This window comes from Vipera berus, assembly GCF_964194415.1.
Source record: "Vipera berus genome assembly, chromosome: 2".
Classification (NCBI taxonomy): domain Eukaryota; kingdom Metazoa; phylum Chordata; class Lepidosauria; order Squamata; family Viperidae; genus Vipera; species Vipera berus.
The window spans coordinates 151,857,959-151,869,438 of record NC_138203.1 but is presented as its reverse complement, the minus strand read 5'-3'; positions in this window follow the sequence as shown (position 1 = coordinate 151,869,438).

Sequence of the window (11,480 nt, the reverse complement as noted above, 5' to 3'; positions counted from 1 at the left end):
TGAGCAGAAGTGGGGGGGAAAAAGATGTGAATCTCATGGGAGGTAAGGTAGGCTAGCTGGGGCAATTGTTAAAACATGAGTCCGGTCGCTGCAGGGCAGATGGTAAAAGGCACTTAGGTGTGTTGTTATCTTGCAAAGACCAGGGCAATGCAGATTGCTAATATCACTCAGGAAAGCTGTCTAGGTTTTGTTAAATTACAAAGAATACATACTGTCTCTTTCTGTCTTGATTTCTGCCTACACTAGCCATCTAGACTAGAATCCAGCTGTAGTGCTTTATTTTTCAATGTGTTGTTGTTGTTAGCTGCGAAGTCGTGTCCGACCCATCGCGACCCTATGGACAACGTTCCTCCAGGCCTTCCTGTCCTCTACCATCTGCTGGAGTCCATTTAAACTCACACCTACTGCTTCAGTGACTCCATCCAGCCACCTCATTCTCTGTCGTCCCCTTCTTCTATTGCCCTCAATCTTTCCCAGCATTAGGCTCTTCTCCAGTGAGTCCTTCCTTCTCATTAGGTGGCCAAAGTATTTGAGTTTTAGCTTCAGGATCTGGCCTTCTAAAGAGCAGTCAGGGTTGATCTCCTCTAGGACTGACCGGTTTGATCGCCTTGCAGTCCAAGGGACTTGCAGGAGTCTTCTCCAGCACCATAGTTCAAAGGCCTCAATTCTTTGGCGCTCAGCTTTTCTTATGGTCCAGCTTTCACTGCCATACATTGCAACTGGGAAGACCATAGCCTTGACTATACGCACTTTTCTTGACAGGGTGATGTCTCTGCTTTTTAGTGTGCTGTCTAGATTTGCCATGGCTTTCCTCCCCAGGAGCAAGCGTCTTTTAATTTCTTGGCTACAGTCCCCATCTGCAGTGATCTTGGAGCCCAGGAAAATAAAATCTGTCACTACCTCCATTTCTTCCCCATCTATTTGCCAGGAATTGAGAGGGCCAGATGCCATGATCTTGGTTTTCTTAATGTTTAGTTTCAACCCAGGTTTTGCACTCTCTTTCTTCACACGTAACACGAGGCTCTTTAATTCTTCTTCACTTTCTGCCATTAGAGTGGTATCATCTGCATATCTTAGGTTGTTGATATTTCTTCCGGCAATCTTAATTCCAACTTTTGATTCATCTAGCCCTGCCTTTCTCATGATGTGCTCTGCATATAAGTTAAATAGGCAGGGTGACAGTATACAGCCTTGCCGGACTCCTTTCCCAATTTTGAACCAATCAGTGGTTCCGTGTCCAGTTCTCACTGTTGCTTCTTGGCCCACATATAGGTTTCTCAAGAGACAAATAAGATGGTCTGGTACTCCCATCTCTTTAAGAACTTGCCACAGTTTGTTATGATCCACACAATCAAAGGCTTTAGCATAGTCAATGAAGCAAAAGTAGATGTTTTTCTGGAACTCTAGCTTTCTCCATGACCCAGCGTATGTTGGCAATTTGATCTCTAGTTCCTCTGCCTCTTGGAAATCCTGCCTGTACTTCTGGTAGTTCTCGATCCACATACTGCTGAAGTCTAGCTTGTAGGATTTTAAGCATAACTTTACTAGCATGTGAAATGAGTGCAATGGTGCGATAGTTTGAACATTCTTTGGCACTGCCTTTCTTTGGAATTGGAATGTAAACTGACCTTTTCCAATCCTGTGGCCACTGTTGAGTTTTCCAAATTTGCTGGCAAATTGAGTGTAGAACTTCTACTGCATCATCTTTTAAGATTTTGAATAGCTCAGCTGGAATACTGTCACCTCCACTAGCTTTGTTGTTGCTCAGTTTTTCTAAGGCCAACTTCACTTCACATTCTAGGATGTCTGGCTCGAGGTCAGTGACCACCTCATTGTGATTATCAGGGACGTTAAGCTCATTCTTGTATAGTTCTTCTGTGTAATTTTGCCATCTCTTCTTAATCTCTTCTGCCTCTGTTAGGTCCCTGCCATTTTGGTCCTTTATCATGCCCATTTTTGCATGAAACGTTCCCTTTATCTCTCCAATTTTCTTGAAAAGATCTCTGGTCCTCCCTATTCTATTGTTTTCTTCTATTTCTTTGCACTGTTCATTTAAGAAGGCATTCTTATATCTTCTAGCTATTCTCTGGAATTCTGCATTCAATTGGGTGTATGAGAAGAAAGGACTCACTGGAGAAGAGCCTAATGCTGGGAAAGGTTGAGGGCAAGAGAAGAAGGGGACGACAGAGAATGAGGTGGCTGGATGGTGTCACTGAAACAGTAGTCATGAGCCTAAATGGACTCCAGAAGATGGTAGAGGACAAGAAGGCCTGGAGGAACATTGTCCATGGGGTCGTGATGGGTCGGACACGACTTCACAGCTAACAACAACATGATGACTATGGACTTTTCCCAAGCGGTATCTAGTGTTGCAAGATTCCCATTGAATGGGCTATGCCATTTGGTTGGTGTTAATGATCTGAGAGTGTAGGAGCTTTCTTCAAATCTTTTTGCCATAGGCAAAGTTGATTTTAATCTGACAAGAGCTACAGATCTCTGCAGGAATGGGTGGAGTGGTTAATCAGTATAGATTCCTAATTAATTTAGTCAGTCTGTAGGATAGAAATATTGACTAGGTAGGGGAACAATACTATCAGGTCTGCTCATCTAACCTTCAGTCAGAACACTGTCAAAGGGCTTCTCAAAAAAAATGTTTTTGCATTTACTTTTACTAGTTTCCCCTATTAATGTAATAATAGCATCCTTCCAATTGCCAGGCACAGAGGCTTTGCACATACATTAAACAAGTTGCACACCACTTGATAAGCAAACAAGATTCATTTTTTACAATTTCTTCTGTAACGTAATCTAAAACTTGACTGGTGTCCAACATTTTCACAGTACTTACAATTTCCCTTTTATCATCGTTTTTCCTGAAGACTAGGATTTATGGCATTTGTTTCAATTGTTTCATTTGTTTCACTCTGTGATACCGTAGAAATTTCTAAAATTCCAGCATTCATTTATTTAATTTTAATCTCAAATAATTTCTCGTTATATTTTTAATCCTATTGACTGCACTGAATAGGATTGTTTTTTCATATTTCAAACATCCTCTTTTCATGTTTCTATCCAATTTGCTCTGCATTTTCCCAGCCTTTCTTGCTCTCTCTAATTACATTTGAAACTGTATTTTTTTCTATAAGTATTGTAGAATATCTTTCTCTCTTCATTTTTTGCAATTATCATTCTCTTGAATGTATATTATGTGTCATCCACAGGCTCTTCCACTTCATCATGCCACTCAGTTTTTCACACATTACAATAATGGAACTCAAGAAAGTTCTGTAGTACTTTGTAGAATATATTTATTTTTTATTCTGTTCCAAATAGTTTCTATATCCTCTTTCCTTATGTCTACTTTGTGTTCATTCTTTGTGGATATTATCTTATGACACGTCTTTATACAGGAATCATACCTGCACCCTGCAGTTATTCTATTTTCATTTCTTTTACTTGTTCCCTTTTCTTCAATGTCCATTTCATCTCAAGATTATTTCTTTTCTTTTTATTGAAAAGTTTTAAAATACATTTTAAAAACATAAACTCCCTCCCTCCCCCTCCCCTCCCACTTACCCTCCCTCTCCCTCCCCCCCCCCAACTTCCCAGAGCTGAATACAGGGTATTAACTTTTCAAATTTAAGCTAAAATATGCTAACTAAAAAAACACCTTAAATTCTACCACACTTTAACTCCCCTTAAACATAACTAAATTACTAACTAATAATGAATAACTAGTAATACATCATATAAAACTTATTCAAATGCTAAATGAAACTTTTTAGTCCCATATTTTTTCTGAATATATTCAATCCATCTTCTCATCTCAAGATTATTTCTTGGTGCAATGAAAAAAAAAGATGTTTCCACAGTCAGAACTCTCATCACCCTATTTCTATAACTGAATCAATCTTTCATCATAAATCATGATATTAGCCATGCTATTACATATATATTCATACCTTTGCCATCTATACCTATGAACAGACTTAACTATTTCTGGCTATTTGGAAGCAGAAAACAATACCCTAATCAGGAACTACCAAAGACAAAAGCACACTCCCACCAACACTGGCAGGGCAAGCTACAGTTTATAAACAGGGAACAAACACCCCAGTCATTAGCACTGAATTTGTTACCTAGTTGGGTAATGAAATGTCTGCAAGCAAACAACCGAACTCAGAGAGCACCAAGGACTTCACAGTTAAAGTAAATCTTTCTTTCTAAGCAGATACTTATCCCTCACCATTTTCATTCATTCTTAGGTCTCCAAATGGCTCAATCACTTTTTCTGTTCTCCCGGCTATTCCCATCTAGTCATGTCATTTAACAGTATATATTTCTGGATCACATACAACACTGTACATTCCTTCTCCAACTAATTCTTATTTAGTGGTAACTATTCATTAGAACACATCATGTGACTATCGCCATCCTATGGATTCCTACTTTCATATACAATTACAACAACCTTGATGACTTTCTGACAGACATTCTAGTAGTTCTTTCATTCATAATTAAACCATTTCCATAAATGTATTCATTAGCTGTACTCCACACAATCTGCTTCCTTTCATTCACATCAATTACACCCCTCCCCTTTCTCTTGGCTTCACAGACATAACACATTTTTGTTTTTCTTCTGCAATTTCATATGCTAATTCATATTCTTTACCATTTAATCCTCTTCCATTCCTAGCCACACTGTTCCATATGCTGTGATTGGGCCCCCACCATGAATCATTATGGCTTTCACATAACACTGTTTCGTAGGGACTGAGTTACCAGCCTACGTCATTCTATATCACACACAATATTCTCTACCAACAGAGAATACAGAATAACAGACTTGGAAAGGACGTTGGGGGCCTTCTTGCAGGAGACAGAGGGGTCAGTTCAGGCACATTTTGACTAGAATGCCACAAGTGGAAACCAAGCTGTTTTCCCCAGCGTCCTTATACTGTATTATGCAAGTTAGGCTAATAATTATCTTACAATAAATGTATTGTTGCCCACAGCCCATTAATTAAGGAGCACATGGAGTGTACAAAAACATTCTCAGCACGCAAGTGTGGTTTGCGGTTTACTCTATATCTATATATGTACAGAAGACACTCAGAATGCAAGTGTAATTTACTCAGTAAACTATGGTTAAACAAATCATGACTCGGGATGTTGCATAAACCCAGCCACTTTATCAAGTGCAATTTCCCAACACCCACATATAATAGCGTTTATTTTTTCCATTTCTGATTTGAAATATCATAAAAATGACTGAACTGTGTCCTATGGAAATAATTGTGCATTAAGATCAGAAACACATTTCAGGTATTCAGCAGAGAGCCAGGTATAAAAATATTGAAGATTCCACTTTTCATGTTGCTCTTCTTATCTGATAGATGCAGGTGGAAAACAAACAGATTGGAGGAGGGACAAAGCAGACTGACTCATCCCCCCTCCTCCCAAATTTGGGTTACAGTAGGAGAAGAGAAAGTTGCCTTTTCTTATCCCTGTGCTTTTGATCTTCCCGCCATATGTACGTACACAAAATTACATTTTAGTAAGGAAAGGAAAAATATACCTGCAGGCAACATCCTAATATATCATTTAACTCTTAGGTGTGAATCTCCTATTCCTTCATATTAGGAGTAGAATTTTTAAGGCCAAAGATTCCTAATGAACCAATAAAATGGGAGTTTCTTGCATCAGAAGTCTTCGAGTTTGAGAAATTAGGTTTTTTTTTCCTATTCTACTGAGGAAGCAAAGGAGGGAAGTTTCATAACCCTGCTTCAGATTATCTATTAAACTTCTATGCCACCTGCCTTGTCAAGGCAACTCTAGGCGGCTTATAGTCATTCAATAAAAATACTATATAAAACATTAGAACAATAAAGAAGACCATAAATGTAAAATTCAATTGACCAAGATGGAGAATAACGGAACAAAGTGTACATGGGAAGGAGGTGGGGTCTGTCTAATCCACTAACCACCTCCAAGATACCACTTCCCCATTGGGGCACCAGGCCAGCTGGCAGAGCCAGGTCTTCAAGCCCTTTCCGAAGGGAAGGTGTGTATCTCATCTGGGGAGGCCTAGTGTTCCAGAAGGTGGGCACCACGGCTGAAAAAGCTCTTGTCCTGGACTCCGTCAGCTGAAATTCCTTGACTGACAGGATCCGCAGTATGCCTTTTCTGCCGGCATGGAGTGGGGGGGGGGGGGAGGCTAATTGCATCAGGGTGAGAAGGTTCCTCAGATCAGGGGTCCCCAACCTGTGGGCCGTGGCCTGGTAGTGGGCCGTGGCCTACTGGCCACCGGGCTGTGAGATAGGCTGGCCAGTGCGCACGCGTGTGCACGCACACCCCCTCACTTGCACTAATGCTGTGGCCATGGGGCAAGGTGCAAAAATGGATAATGACACGCCGCGAGGCGGGGAAACAAGGCGCTGTGCCATGCAAGAATGGGGCAGGGCTAGTGAGTATCGTGTACATGCTAGCCCTGCTCCGTTTGCAGTGCGCACATGCACGTGTGTAAAATGCTTCCCCCCCCTCCCTTTTCCTCCGGTCCGCCAACTGACAAAGGTTGGCGACCTCTGCCTCAGATAACCTGGGCCCAGGCCATAAAGGGCTTTAAAGGTGATAGCCATATACCTTGAATTGGGCCCAGAAGCAAACTGGCAACCAGTGCAGCTTGCAGAAACTGGAGGGAGGGGGGTTTGAAACTATTGAGAACCCCCTTGTCCTCCATTATAATTATAATGAAAGGAAGCAAAACATGATGCCGCATAATTAGGAAAGAGAGAGCCTCAGAGAAAGCAACAACTCCCTCCTCTGTTCTACACCAAATAGTTCCAGAGGCACTGAAGTCACAGGTACATATTGTGCTGATTTCATGGCTTCCATTATTTTGCTAAATTAAACTGATCAGGATAGGGAACTTCTAAGGACCCAAATCCCCAGGGACAAAAAGTAATGAACTAGAGCAATGTAAATAAAGGAAATGTGCGTCAGTTCTGACATGCTGATCATCCTTTTTGTTCCCTCTTCCTCCTCCTCCTCCTCTTCCTCCTCTCTGCCATTTCTTCACTGACAAGGGGGGGGAGTAATTAACAGGGGATGCTTTCTCTTATTCTTCTAGCGCTCAGCGGAGAAGATTTCAGAAACTGGAGGTGGGTTGAAAAAAAGAAAAAGAAAAGACAGATTCGCTTTTTCTGTTGCTGCTGCATTGAAGACAGCGCACCCTGACCTCTCCCCACGGATGGGAGGATGGGAATGACGCAGGCCTCATCTTGCTAATTAAAGGGGAGTGGAGGCGGAAGAGAACCACGTGGCACCCCCACCGCTCTGCCTGCAATAAGCCAGGATTTCGCAGACATCAGGCGGAACTGCAGGCTGAAGGCTGCCCTGGCGGTTAGATGGTACCCTAGCAACTCCCTAGGGGAAGAAGGAAGACGACCTTTTGAGGTCTGCAGAAAATTTCTAAAAAACAGGAATGGACCACAAGGGAATAAACAGGACGTTGCATCGGATGACCGGTAGCTATATCCATCTCAAGACTGCGTGGAACAGCAATCCCAGGGTCTTATATTTTTGCCCACCGATTGTGCGTGTTTGCCGCACACAGCCAGCCCAACCAGCGCTGTCACATTCGCCACGTCAAAATTTGCACCAATCAGACCATTTTGAGAAGGGCAGTAGCTTGCAGTTAGTTGCGGGGTGAACTGATCTGCAAAAGGCGGCAGGCATTTGGGCTGCTGTTTTCAACAAAACCAGAGCTGTCTAATTCAGTGCAGTATCAGCTACTGTTAAGAGCAGCAGCTCTCCGAGGGAGAGAGAGAGAGAGAGAGAGAGAGAGAGAGAGAGAGAGAGAGAGAGAGAGAGAGAGAGAGAGAGAGAGAGAGAGAGAGAGAGAGAGAGAGAGAGAGAGATATGCGTTTCTGAAGTTGCACTTAGAAATTCATACAATACGGCCTTCCGTCCTCTTTAATATTGCAAGAGTTTATGCTCACCTCAACTTCTTTTGTGATGGGTTCAGAACAGACAAAAAGAGGTATTTCTTCAGGACAGGCATAATTTAATTGGGGCAGTTTTCATTCAGTTAGCTTGCTTTCAGAAATTATTAGATCAAATGAAGAAATACGGGGCTATTTACTGTTACAAATCTCAGTAAGTAAATGGGATTTATCTGCTCTAGACAATCAGTGGCTGGAGACAACTTCATGGAAGAGAACTGCCACGTTTCTCGACCTTTGGGTGCCTCATGGAGATAAAAACAAAGTGAAAATGATCATAACTGGCAGTAAAGTGATACAGAAAGCTTAAACACGTTGCTGATGCTAACGACTGTCCAGATTTTTGCAGAGTATATCTACCTCTGGTTATAAGCACAGGTCCCCATTGTAGAAGACTCCAAATGAAAAGCCATACAATCTTTGTTAAAAAAAAAAAGGTTCCCGTCTTCCTTCAAAAAAGGATTGTGAGCAGCTTATGTGGCCTCAGATCCATTTTGTAGCCTTCAAGGAACACCCACTCTGTTTTTCAGTGAAAAGACATCATTTAGCTATCTTTAAGCCTTCACAATACTTAAGACACATTACCCACCCCGACCCCCGCCAATGGGGGGATATATTTGTCTCAGGTTACTTCAATAACGCAATCGACAAAACTCACTCCTGTTGGTCCTCAGAGGGCTCCCTATATAGGACTCCAACCAAAGAGTGAGTGAGGTCATATGGATCAGGACATCATCGGACATATGGTGCAATGTTCATAACCGGTGTCATCTGGGTAATTACGTCATTTTAGAGGAAGGCAGAATGGAAATAAAAATTGGAAAGAGGAGAGACCATGAAGGGCAGCTGGGGGAACGATGGGGAAATTGAGGAAAGAGAGGGATGGCAAAATAGGGTTTGAGGTGGTTCTTTGCTGGGTATCCATGCTGGCATTGCCAGGATTTAGCAAGTAAATGGTTTTCGTGCCTGAAATTGTAGAAGTCTCGTATATACAAGGTTCTGTATATTTGTTACTTCTCTTTTTTAATTTTAATGTAATTATGTTTTGAGTGCATAATCCTGTATTCCAAGGATCACAAAAAGTGATGCTTAACCGTTTCATCAGTGGCAACAGCGATGCTGCAAGCAAGCTGGAATTGCTGCATTGAAAAGCTGTAAAAAGCAAGAAGCGGTGAGGCTATATGAGACAAATTGTGAGTGAGATTTATCTTTGAGCCTCAGCAAAGGCTCCTTCTAGCCTGAAGACGTAGGATGGCACTTTCTGGGTTTGGAAGTAATGTCACTAATTTTTCTCAGTGAAGCTGATGGAGGGGGGGGGGACCCCACCCACTTGAAAGTGATGGTATTCTATGTGGTGTGTCTCAGCAGCCTAAATAACAATGCACTATCATGTAAATATAAAGACCAGCCAGAGGGAATAATTCGTCAGGTATCCTGCAGGTGCATGTCATTCGCTCACGAAGCAAGGAGCGGTGATGTCGGAGATTCCAGAAAAAGGAACTTGTAAGGTAAGGGAGCAGCTTGCATTCAGTCCTCCCCTTGAACTCCCATGTGAATTGGCGTCCAGTCCTGGCACTTACAGAAAGCCTGTATCCTTCCTCTCAGCTCTATTTTCCCTCTCCTGAGGGCACCAGGAAGAACATCTCATATGCATAAGCAAAGACAGGAAAAAATCATTCTGCTCCAGTTAATTGCTTGGAGTTTTCCTGCCTCCATCTTCCCCCACCTGCCTTGCACTAAAGAAACACAGCTTCTTGGCTAAATGTTACTGCTTTGCACCTTTCCTTTCAGCAATTGCTTTGTTGTATCTCCGCCCCCCTTTTTACTTAAAGAACATGCAAATTAGATGCCAAGCATCCTTCCTACACATATACAGATGGCAACCTTTTGCTCTGCTCTGCACTGGTGAAACAAAAGGGGGGGGGCAGTTTTTTTACAAATCCATCAGGAGTATGTCAGGGCACAGTAAGCTATCTCCAGACGTGCCAGTCTTTCATAATGCCACACTTCCAAACGGAAGGGCATTCTCACTTATTGTTCTTTTCCAAAGGTGAGAGGCTGTGGTGTATGAGTAAACTACATATAGTTGACTCAGTTGTGGTTTACTCCATTCACCAAATTGCTGAGCTCAGTACAACACAACATGCTATCTGCTTAAACAAAGCAGATTGTAGCCTGGTGCATTGCATGGTTTTCAAACCCAATGGCTTTTCCTACCCATTTTTTTTCCTTTTGGCAGCCACTCAAGGATTGCTATTCTTAGTGGCTCACTCTTATAGATCAAGTCTCCTTTGAGTTCCTCTCCTGGTTAAGTTCACAGACATATTGATATAGTTCTCTCAACAGAATGCGGTAATGGTTTATTGTCCTCTTTTTCAGGCCATCTTTTAGCCTACAATTCTGAAATCTTTTATCCAAAGATTAATCAGTATTAATCCCACTTGGCTTTCTAGCTCAGTCAAGGTCAGCTAGCTGATCTAAATCATTATTCCAGGGCTAGAGATGAGAGTTTAAAAATCAGAACTGCAGTTTCCAGAACCCCAGCATCCTGGACCAGTATGTCAAATACTTCAGCAACATTTGCACAGAATAGTTCCCTTTTCCTGTTTTATCCCACATTCTGCTTCAATGGCAACTACCAGCAATACCCACCTGCTTACATCATTACTTCGACATCCTCACTAGATGTTCTTATGCCCCAGGCCAGGCAACTTGATGTAAAAACACAGCATTTGTCACCTGTCTTTACAGTGGTTATAGCTGAACAGCTTTCCTATCCTGCAAAGCCTCTTTTTCATTCAAGTTCATCTGGCTGTAAGATAGCACAACAGAGATGCAAAGAGCCTAGAATGTACAGAAAGAAAACTGGATCCTTTCCAGGACCACTAGGTAGCAAAGGAAGCAACTGCAATGTGTACAAGCAAATTCTGCTCCTGGAGCATGTAAAATTGCAAGATTAGTGTAGTTAAGATTTGCTATACCAGTAGTGCCATGTAGTATCCTATTAGGGGAAAAGGGGAGTGCCAAAGGACTGGTTGACCCATACTAGAGTTAAGTTACTGATCTAAGTCAGTTATATTTATATATTTTTTATATTTAAATTTATATATCGCCCTATTCCCGTAGGACTCAGGGCGGTTTACAGGGAAAATTAAAAGTTAAAATACATCATATACAATTAAAAACGATTAAAACTAAGATTAAATTAATCCCTGAACTTAACTAAAACCCCATTAAATAAAAAATTAAGTTAAAAAATTTTAAAAAATTAAAACAGTAGTTGCAGACAACCTATCCCATCCAGCTGATCCTAGTCAGGAAATTAGCTACTACTGTAGTTAGATGCAAAGATGACCCACCAAGACTATGACCTGGATGACTGAGAATCTCCATAGACACCAGATAAATAGTATTTCAAATGCATGCTGGAAATGTAAATGAAAAAGGACCTTTTACCATCTCTGGTGAATTTGT